This window comes from Rhinolophus ferrumequinum, chromosome 20, assembly GCF_004115265.2.
Source record: "Rhinolophus ferrumequinum isolate MPI-CBG mRhiFer1 chromosome 20, mRhiFer1_v1.p, whole genome shotgun sequence".
In the NCBI taxonomy this organism is placed as follows: domain Eukaryota; kingdom Metazoa; phylum Chordata; class Mammalia; order Chiroptera; family Rhinolophidae; genus Rhinolophus; species Rhinolophus ferrumequinum.
In genome coordinates this window covers 41,797,236-41,808,861 of record NC_046303.1, presented here as the reverse complement: position 1 = coordinate 41,808,861, position 11,626 = coordinate 41,797,236, and the positions used below count along the sequence as shown (strand labels likewise).

The window sequence follows — 11,626 nt, the reverse complement described above, 5'->3', positions numbered from 1 at the left end:
AAATTATCCGTAATTCCACGGCTACCACACTGATCTAAGCTACCATCATCTTTAGCCTTCTAGCTAGCTACCCTTTTTAAATTTACTCTTTCTTTTCATCTTTCTGCTCCAGCTATATTACCCACCTCCATTTTTTTAGAACACACTAGGCATGTTCCCCATTTAGGGCTTTTGTACTTACTATTTTCTCTGCCTTGAATACTGCTCCCTTTGTTAGCCATATGGCCTACTCCCTCACTCTCTTCAAGTCTTTATAGATGTATAGAAAAGAAGTATGAAACATTGTGTATCAAAATGCTATCTTTAAGGTTTATAGAACCAACACACACACACACACAACTACTCTCCAGATGGTGGAATTTAAAATGACTTATAGTTTCTATTTGAATACTTAAATATATTCTTAGTTTCTCCAATTAACATATAATAATGAAACTAACACACTGCAAATTATTTTTTTCAAGTGGAGTTAAACAGTTCCATGAATTATATATATGCTATTCACTCTTCCTCGTTGATATAATTATTCTATAGTAAATGTTACTTGTGATATCTTTATCACTCTAATCTTTTCTCATACGTCATTCAGTTTCAGTTTGTATACATTTGGGCAGATTTAAAGATCAAACACTTGAGGTCTACATGTACATTTTAAGAGATTGTATTTACCTTCTACTGATTTGATAAATTATTATAAACCCATCTAGAATTACTTATACTAAAATGAGCATTGCAGGAATGATTGGCAGAGCAATGCTGACTGAAAAAATAATTAACACTACCGAAGATTTCCTATGCATCAGACTGTATCATAAGTACGGTATCTTATTCAACCTCAGACCCAGTCCATAAAAAAGACACTATTGTTGTCCCTTTTTAAAGACAAGGAAACTGAGATGCAGAAAGATTAAGTAAGAGTTTAATGAATTTGCCCAAGAATACATAAAAGATAAATTAGTGAACCTGGATTCAAAATGAGATCTGCCTGACGTCAGTGGTTTTAGTTTTGACCACCACCCTCCTCTACAACAAAAGGGTCATTTCTCTGATAACAGCTTCCAAAAGATAGGAATCAGATTAACTTGAATCCAGAAGCAGACAAGGAAGAAACCTATCTGAGAGATTTTTTTTCACTCGGCACCATGTAACTCCTCTATCTCCCTAAGATCTCCTATTAAAACTAGCTATAAAATTGTTGATTTAAGACACAGAATATAAGGAAATATGAACAAACATTAACTTCTATCCTTCCTATTTTACTAATTGGGTATAATTTTTAATAAGTTCTTTCTATATCACAGATTTCTCATTTGTAAAATTAGTGTTTTTGATTCTTATTTCTCTAAGAACACTTTCAACTCAGCATTTGAAAAAAATTATTCTATAAATGTCTGCCTCAAAGTATAAATTCTGGTTTTTTTTATTAGTTTCAGGTATACAAAACAACATAATGGTTAGACATTTACATTCCTCACACAGTGATAACTCCCCTCTCCTCCGCCCCCTTCTGCCCATCACCTAATGTGTAAATGCTATACATGGCAATTTTGTATTCCAATCAGAGTGGCAAGAACTAATTTTACAACAAGATATTAAAAACATAATGAGGTTTGATGAGTAAGTTTTTGACTCCTGTTATGTCAGTAGGGTGGTGGTGGTGAAGAATATCACAGAGATTATTGAAGCCCTAAGGTATGACCTTACATATTTTCAAATAGCTATTGCTTGAACAATAGCAGGTCACCAGGACACTGATGACTCCTTCTCTTGCCATTGAAATGATGTTACAAGAGAAGGGTGCTTTGCCTCTGGAAATGTCAGTCTTATGTGGACAAGTCTCAAAAAGCAGATTCCTAACAGCGAGTAAGGGAAGGTGGGGTGTTCAGAGACTTACGTAATGTTAATTGAAGTCTAGCATCCTTTGGAGAACTTTGAACATAATGAACATTGGGAACAGAGGCACTGCTGGGTAATCAACGTTAAATTGAGTATAGATAGAGATTGGCAGTGTTATATTAACTCTGAGACGACACACGTTCAACTGTGGCAATAAACAAAATCGTCCTTAAAGGTTTTTTTCTTTTTTTTGTTGTTTTTTACTAAATTTTAGAAAAGTGAATAGAATGGAAAACAAACTTTATCCAGTCTTATGATCAATAAAGGGATCTGCATCACGCAGGTGAAAAAAGGACTTGGAATTTGGAAGCCTTAGTTGAAAAGTTAGGAAATTTCATCAGACTTTTCAATTCAAAGGTGCCTATTTTCCAATAAGGAATTGTCATCTGTTTAGAAGCAGTGAGGAAGCAGCATTATTCTAATTACGGTAAAAATCCTGCCATAACTCGAGAAGCTTGCCTTAAAAATATAATTGAATAATAAATAAAAAAAGGTCGTTTTAGTTCAAGGTTAGTAAGTGCCCAGGCCTGACCTGCCACAGCACTGCCCTCAGTTTCCAGCGGTTTGGCTGCCTGAGCTAAAGCCCTGCCTTCCCATTACTGCTATGATTTGGCGCCATCTGGTGGAAGTTTGGCTCTGTCTTAAAAAGCAAGTTGATTATGGGTCTGGTGGCTGGGTGAAAAGGACTTCCAAGTTGGGAACAGCGATTTCTGAAACCTCCTAGTTAGTTGATGTCTATTTCATCTCCCCATCAAGAGAATTAGATATATGAGAATATTGGTGACGAGGGAACCCCTCTCTCCGTTGCTCCCACTATGAAGGGTCAGCCAATCCTCAATCACATTACACCCAAATTGGTGTTATCATAGGATTTTACTGAATGTATGTCCACCCATAAAGTCCTGATTGAATCTTCATCCCTGAGACTTATAAAGCCCTGTTTGCTTTATAACTTCAAGAACCTCTTCACCGTAATTGTCTGTTGCTGAGAGTGGTAGTTTGGATTTATTTTTTTAATTTTTTACCCAAATTTTACATTTTAGAGTTTTCTAGGGGTGAATTGAATTTTGTTTTATTTTTTATGATTATCTGGCCTTTTCAAAGAGTTTTGGAGAAGGAGGAGAAGTAAACATATTTGCTTAGGCAGTTAGTTACCTTGATAGGGAGTTTGTGTTCCTCTTTTTTTTTTTTTTTTTAATAAGTGAATTTATTCATCTCTGTTTTATTTAAACAGATAATCACTCTATTGCCCACTCTGTTACGGACTGAATTGATGTATCGCACCCAAATCCACATGTTGAATCTGTAATCCCCAATGTGACGGTATTTGGAGAAGGGGCCTTTGGGAGGTGATTAGGGTTAGCTGAGGTCATGAGGGCGGGCCGCTAAGGATGGCATTAGTGCCTTTGTAAGAAGAGATGCCCGAGAGCTTGCTGTCTCTCTCCTTGCTGTGGAGGACAAGTGTCAAGGCAACTGTCTACCAACCAGGAGGACAGCTCTTATCAGAACTCCCCTACCGTGCTGGTACCCTTTGAAATCCCATCCTCCAGAACTGTGAGGAATAAGCCTTTTCTTGTTTAAGCCTTCCACTCTACGGTATTTTGTTATAATAACCCAAGCTAATACACGCTGTATGCTTTCTCAGATTTCTAAAGTGTCAGGCAATTTCTTTTGTTTGCTATGCCTCACTTTTTTCATTTCAAGTAACTTTTTTTAGTATTTGGAAAGTCTCTGACCCTCACCACTCCTCTAATGAAAAATGGTACTTGTGATGATTCTCTCAATCCCACTCTACCACAACACCAATTTTTATGCAAATATATGTTACCTTACAAATTGGACTTTTCTGCCTGAACAGAATAGTGGCACTTATCATCGTTGTTTTTTCTTTCTTTCAGTTTTTAAGAAGACTTTAGATTAATCATAAATATAGGAAGCAAGGACTGACATTTTCAATTTTGTGTTATATAGTACGACTTAATATACTGCAATACATAGATCCTAGGCAATAGTGGTTTGTATCTATTTTTAAATATATTTTTATTCCATATTTATTGTGAAAAACTGTCTCATTTTTCTCTTCTATGCCTCAGTTGTATTTTTTTAATTTGTAAAATTAGACTGTTGGATTATATACTCTTAGCTCTATCTTAGGGCTATACTTATAATAGCTATATTATTATCACCAATAACTTATTTGTGTAACACTTTACTATTTACAAAGCACTTTTGTATGCTATGGATTAAACTCCCAATAGCCTTGAAATCCAAGGATTATAATTAACTATTTCACAAATAAGAGAAATCAGGGTTTTAAAGTCATTTATCCAAATGAGAAAAATTGGTAGGTAATGGAGCTAAGATTCAAACCTGGAATCTCTGATTCCAAATTTCATGGTCTCTCTACTATGCCACAGTATTTCCTCATCTGGAAGATCAGTGATGTATCTAATTATTGTTTTCCCCACGAGTCTCTCATTTAATAGTTCTTTTTTTTGTCATGTTATGTTCATTCTAAAGTGAATGCAAAACCTATTGTACATATGGTTTCTCTTAAGCCATTCCCGAAAGCCAGTTCTTTTAAAAAGACCCTCAATAAACATGTGGCAAATCCCATACTGCTCTGATTCTCACAGTCCCTCTTCATTGAAAGTGGGAAGTTTCTGAATTAAGGAAAAGGTGCCAAGATTACCACTAAGGAGAGACGATGGCAGGGATTCTAAGAAAGTGAAACCGGGTTAGCACAATGGTGTGATTTCTAGATTAGCTTTGTAACTCCACAAAAGCCCAGACAACTCTAGAGACTGAAGAGGGACACTAAGAGCCATAGTTTTGGAACAAGGAGTGTAGGCTTCAATGCCAGATGAAACTGGGTTCATGTCTTACCCTCCTCTGACAAACTGAGTAACCTTGCTTAACTTTGCAGACCAACTGGAGTCTAGGTTTTTTTAATCTGCAAAATGGTACAACATGTGGTACTGGGGAGGTTAAAATGCTGCAAGTTCAAGAGCATTGATAGCATCCAATAACTTTATGCCTGACTATATATACCAGATAGTTCAACTGAAACTAGTTAATTAAAGCTCTGCCCCCATTTACAATTCTGTCGTCTAATAAATATCCTGAACTATGATTTAAAAAAAATGTTTAGTGCTACCAGCACAGTAACATAAATAATATCAAACTGTATGTTCTGACTTGAAACATCCATACTTGCTTTGAACAAATTCATCTGTTCAGCAAATATTTATAGAGCATCTATCCATGTTCAGTGCTGTGGAACAAGACAAATATTTTCTTGGTACTCATGGAGTTTATATTTTATTTATATTTCCACGTAATTGTCTACATTAAAGCGTGAATGCACTTTTTGGGGAAAATCTTTCCATTGATAAGTCAAAGTCTTCTTTTAACTGTGGTATAAACTTCCCTTGACAATTATTACTCTTGTAAGTATAACAAGGCCATAGATATGTTTGGCAGAACAACTATTTATGTCCTGTCTTCTGTGTTGCCAGGGTGATGGTAGCAATACTGAAAACATTGGAGGTGGTTGTTATTGGCAAGGATACTGACTTTCAAGTCCAAATGGAAGGACTGTAAAAAGCAAAATGTAGGCTGGGGTGTGGGCAGCAACTGGCCATGGCTATACCTAAATTAGATGAATGGATTATTGGTGATTAATTCAATGTGGACGCAATGGTTGGGAGTGTAATACTCGTAGGCAATATTTCCTTAACATTTAAAAATTTGTGAAATTTTAGTGATTACATCAAACATTTGGGTTTCTTTTTGAAAAGCTAAAAGCATATCATTGCATGCTTTCAAAAGTTATATTTTTTGCCCACTTTTCTCTTCCTCGCCTTTCTTTCAGTAGAAAACAATTCAAACATTAATACCGAGTTCTTCCTCTGAATAAGATTTCAAATGTTGCCACAGTGTAAGGTCAGCTTCTAGAGAATTTTTAAAACGTACTGATGGTATGCTTTAAAGGGAATAAATGGTTATATACCAACCCTGAAAAGAACAAGTCACCTATTAGGTCGGTTGAATTTTTGTCTTGTTTGAAAGCACCACGTTCTTGTCCACATGTGAACAAGGGAGTAAGTAATCAGTGACGTTTTTCCCCTCACCAACTTCATTCAATTAGTCCCTAGTATTTTGACAATGAATTAATTTTAAAAAAAACTCCTTGTGAAGAATGCTGGGTACTGACCCTATCAAACCCCATATCTTCTGACAGTGCAGTAAGTGATAGTGTGGTGTGGAGAGTGAGATACAGAGAGGAAAACATTGAAGAGATAGAGACTGAGACAGCATTTCTTAGATTTCTTTACAGCTGTTTGTTTGCTTGTTTTTGGCTTCAAATGTATTTTATTTCTTCAATCATACTATAATGAGTAGCAGAGTGTTGAGATGACAAGTTGGTTTTGGAACAATTCTGTGTTACAGCAACTATAATGGTTACTGAGCTTTGCACTCCTTTTGGGTGACTCTACCAAAGGAGGACAGCTTCCATTCTATTCCAACCTGTGTGATTGCAAGTATCCATACAACAACAGAAAGTGGTTCTTCTGCTGGCTCGCATGGCATTACCATATCTGTCATGAAAATCTGGTGAGTATTTTATTTAGCTCTGTCTTGCCAAAATTTGCTGAATGCTTCAATTCATGAGATGACTTAGTGCATTTTTAGCCAAGGGAAACATCATGAAGGTGTGAGGGATTTGCAGGTGAGGTCTCTCATTGAAAGGAGTCCTGGTAGGAACTCCCAGAAAGTTCCTGGTAGGAACTCGCCTCAGAAAGTTTAACATTCAGCTTTTTTTACCAGCTTATTACAAAAGATACATTTCAGGAAAAGCCACATGGAAGAGATGCATAGGACATGATCTTTCTGGATGTACCACCCTCCTAGTGCGTCAATGTGTTCACCAACCTGCTGGATTTCTTGGTACAAATTAAGTTTTGCCAATTATACGCAATGTTGTGACATTTGGAAGGCAAAAGTAATATGGAGACATTTCATATGTTTGACGTGTTTTGTTTGTTTCTGTTGATAATCAAAGTCACATTGCTGTGAAATTTTTCTGCACCAGTTTTAAAACTTTTCTGCAGTTTCATGTCTATTTTTCCAGCCTCTTGCATTTTTAAGAAGCACTGTACAGACAGCTGTGGAGCCCAGTCTGGAGCTCATTTCTCCAACTGTTCCAGAAAATTTTAAATCACCTAATCCTCTCTAAGTCACTTTCTGCTATACCTAAATACCTAAAGTCATTTTGTTTTTCTGTACTAAACCTTTTCTAATATATATCTCATGTTCTTCTCCATTTAAAAACATCAATACCTAACCCCTTTTTATGGGAAAGTATCCAAATAATTAGCATCATATTAAAGAGGGTGCATAATAACATTTTCCTCACAATTAAAGATGTACTTTTTATTATTTTTTTCATACAATCTGTTTTGCTCTTTTCCAAATTCATTTATTCATAAACCAGTATACTTAGCCCACATATTTTCTTACGTTTCTCTCCTCTTCAACTTTTTTTTATTGAAACCTACCTTTCTTTAAACACTCATCTAATGCTACCCTTATATGATAAACCATCAGTGATAATCTAACCAGAGAAGATCTCTCTTCTTCTTAGCTAAATTAAGCTAGTACTTGTGTTTCTTTAGGATCATGTAAACCTCTTCAACACCATTCGATTTCAAGTGAACATTGATGTTTCCCACCCCAAATTAGATCATTGATTTATTTACCCAAAATTTATCAAGTATTAGGTTGGTGCAAAAGTAATTACAGTTTAAAAGATTAAAAATAATTGTAAAAACCACAATTATTTTTGCACCAACTGAATACTTAATCATGAGCCAATTACTGAACTAGGCACCGAGTGAGGAATGAAAATACAGTCTCTGTCTTAATGAACCTTATATCTTAGTAAAAATATTGTAAACATATATTAATATATAGTCATACAATAATATATACTCATTCATATAAGAACGAACAAGAAAATATCACCAAAGTAATTTTTCTAGCAAGATGATGAACATAACGAACAAATTATTTGTTATAGATGTGACAGAGAAGCAGGGTTTTAAACAGGTCCTGAATTGAACTCTAAGTGTGCCTCTGGAAGAGTATTGGGGTGTCAGTAAATAAAACTCTGCAAATTTTGAGTTTATTTATCTACATGTGTTTTTGGGGGGGTAGAGGAAAGAGAGTCCATACCTTTTAACAAGTTTTCAGAATGGTTCCTAAGGAAGGTTAAGAAACACTGAAGGCAACATAGTAATACAATTAGCAATACTAAATAAATCCAAGAGACAATATCCTATTTATAATAACAAAAAGCACTCATCATTGTCTATTAAATAGGAAAACCATGGTTTTAAAGATGGACTGGATAAACCACTAACATACCTCCACCCTGGATGAAGTCAAGATGGCCCTCAGATGGTTCCCATGGAACTGATTTGCTGGAAGCAAACTTTTCCTTGTATCAGCTGCTCATTTTACCTTCATTTACACACACACACACACACACACACACACACACACACACACACAAGGTCTGCAATTAAGTTCGCGAACTCATCCTAGAAAAAGTGTTATATACCTCATTGCTGAATATCACTATGGTCACCTTCGAAATACTCCCCTTGGGAAGCTATGCACTGACACCAGTGCCTAGTCCACCCTTCAAAGCAATTGTGGAACTCTTTTTCTGGAATGGCCATCAGCGCTCTCATCGTGTTACCCTTGATGTCCTGAATGTCATCAAAATGTCTTCCTTTCAATATTGCCTTTATCTTCAGATAAAGAAAGGTCATTGGGGGCCAGATGAGGTGAGTAGGGAGGGTGTTCCAATACAGTTATTTGTTTACTGGATAAAAACTCCCTCACAGACAGTGTCATGTGACCTGGTGCATTATCGTGATCCAAGAGCCATGAATTATTGGCAAAAAGTTCAGGTCGTTTTTGTCTAACTTTTTCATGCATCTTTTTCAGCACTTCCAAACAGTAAACTTGGTTAACTATTTGTCGAGTTGGTACAAATTCATAGTGAATAATCCCTCTAATATCAAGAAACGTTAGCAACATAGTTTGGACTCTTGATTTGGACTGACAGAACTTTTTTGGTCGTGCAGAATTGGCTGACTTCCATTGTGCACTTTGACGCTTTGTTTAGGGTCGTATTGGCACACCCATGTTTCATCACCAGTGATAACATGGCCCAAAACAACATCTTGCCTCTCCAAAAGGTCTTAGCAAACTTTGACTCTCCTTTGCTTTTGTTCATCAGTGAACTCCTTTGGGACCATTTTTGCACATCTTTCTCAGGCCAAGATTTTCAGTTAAGATTTTCCTAACTGTTTCTCTATCGATGTTTGCTTGGTCTGCTATGCTTCTCACAGTCAGCTGACAATGAATTTTTGCAATTTTTCATCAGTTCTGCTTGTTACTGGCCGTCCTGACCTCTCTTCATCAATGATGTGTTCTGTCCCCTTAGGAGAACGTTTAATCCATTTGTCCACTGCCATTTTCTTCATGTCATTATCCCCATAAACTTGGACTAACGTCCCTGATGTCACTTACACTCTTGCCAAGTTTAACAAGAACTTTAATGTTTGTTCATTGCTCTTACTCAAGCTCAGACATTCTCGCGATGGCACACAAAAACATGCAACATTAATGAACGCCACTCAGCAAGACACCGCCACACATTGACATGAACACAGCTGTGAGATGCTGATATACCAATGTTATGAAACCTTACCAAGCTGTTAGTACAGTGCTGCCAATATAAGCGCATGGTTGCAAGTTCGCAAACCTAATTGTCAGACTTCGTGTGTGTGTGTGTGTGTGTGTGTAGTGATTACAAGTGAGATAAAGTTCTGAGATCTAATGTTTTCCCAAGTTTAAAAGTTCTAATAAAGAAAAAGTCATAAAAACTAATTTTCCCTTCTAAATCTCTGAAGCCACCATTATTTATGTCTCACTGGTTATAGCAAAGATATCACAGTAGAATAATCTGATAGATAGCAATCTTCAGGGCACAAAATTGGTACTTCTTACTTAGGCAATGTTAGAAGGTAAGCTTATGATCATATTGTTGATTTATGAGATTACTTTGTTATCTATTAATTTGTATAAGTGTAGAAAAATAAATTTGCAAGATTTGAATTAAAAGCAAAAAAGTAAAATATGTACAGGTACATATATATACCAGGGGTACCAAAATATGTATAAAAGTAGACACAGGTCAACATTGCTCAAACAGTAGTTCGCCATAATCAAACGTGTCTGGATGCTGATGGTAACCACTTTGAGCAACTCTTGTAATTGCAGAAGTCAAACGTGACTTGTATTCATCGCTTGTTATTGGCATATGTGGAGTATTATAATTTTAATACAGTTTTCCTTTCTTACATTATGTTCACATTTTTTTGGCACCCTCTGTATATGAGATAAGAAATACATTTCTATACAATGTAATACACACATCTATAGTTAGTGTCATATTTAATAGATGGTACACATTTCAAGAACTAATTTATTTAATAAATTAAAAAATTAATCATCTTGGACAATACACTTGATTACATATAATATTCTTGCATTTTTTTTCTACCTTTAAATAATCTGCCCAGCATTTGTTTATATTCTGTGATGCTAAAAATGTCTTCATAGGATTATTGCACCATGGAGTAAAACTTCTGAAATTCCTAATATTAGAAGATTTTTCTAACAGAAAATTCAGACTACCCAGGATGAACATATCTGCAAGAAAATTAATTGATTTTAGAAACAAAACAAATATCACCCCAAAAGGAAAGGAGAAGGAGAGATGTGGGAAATGGAAGATATGGCATTTGTGGCAGAGGCTACTGGTTTTCCTCTAACTCTGAACTTTCATCCTGTTGATGTATGACTGGTGTATCTTCCTCCAGCTGTCTTGCAATTGGGTGTCATCTGGTGATTGATTTGTCTTGAATGGAATAGACTGGAAGTACTATGTGCCAACTCCTGGGCCTAAAATTTCAGACTTCCAAATTTTCTTCCCACTTCTACTCAGAGTTGACCATGAAGATGACATCAATGCTTTAGAGAAGGAGTTTTTTTTACCCTTAACCCAAGGGTAACCACTGGATGAAATTCAATGTGTCTCTGCAGTTTGGATGGTGGAAAATTTTACCTTCATTTTTAAAAAATTATTTTAATTTTATTGAGGAACAGTGTGTTTTTCCAGGGTCTATCAGCTCCAAATCATTGTCCTTCAATCTATTTGTGGAGGGCTCAGCTCAGCTCCAAGTCCAGTTGCCGTTTTCAATCTTTAGCTGTAGGAGGCGCAGCCCACCAACGCATGCGGGAATTGAACCAGCAACCTTGTTGAGAGCTCTTGCTCTAACCAAATGAGCCATCCCACTGCCCCACCAGCAGTTCAGTGGCAGCTTGTTGTCTTCCATCTAGTTGTGGAGGGCACAGCTCACTGGTCCATGTGGGAACCGAACCGGCAACCCTGTTGTTCAGAGCTCTAGTTCTAACAAACTGAGTCATCTGGCCACCCTACCTTCATTTTTATTAATTAAGGATTGTAGTCTGTTGAAAATATAAACAGTAAGCCATATTTGTGACTTTGGCAAAAATAGAAATCACAGATATTTTCGGTCATTGTAGCTATCTTAAAATATTTTTTATGTTCATAATTGCTTCAAAATTA

The 11,626-nt window shown here is 36.2% G+C and overlaps 1 pseudogene; it reads right to left on the bottom strand.

The window, feature by feature from the left end:
- Window positions 1-6,360: 6,360 nt before the first annotated feature.
- On the bottom strand, window positions 6,361-6,607 carry LOC117012571 (cytochrome c oxidase subunit 7B2, mitochondrial-like; annotated as a pseudogene).
- Between the last annotated feature and the right edge of the window lie 5,019 nt (window positions 6,608-11,626).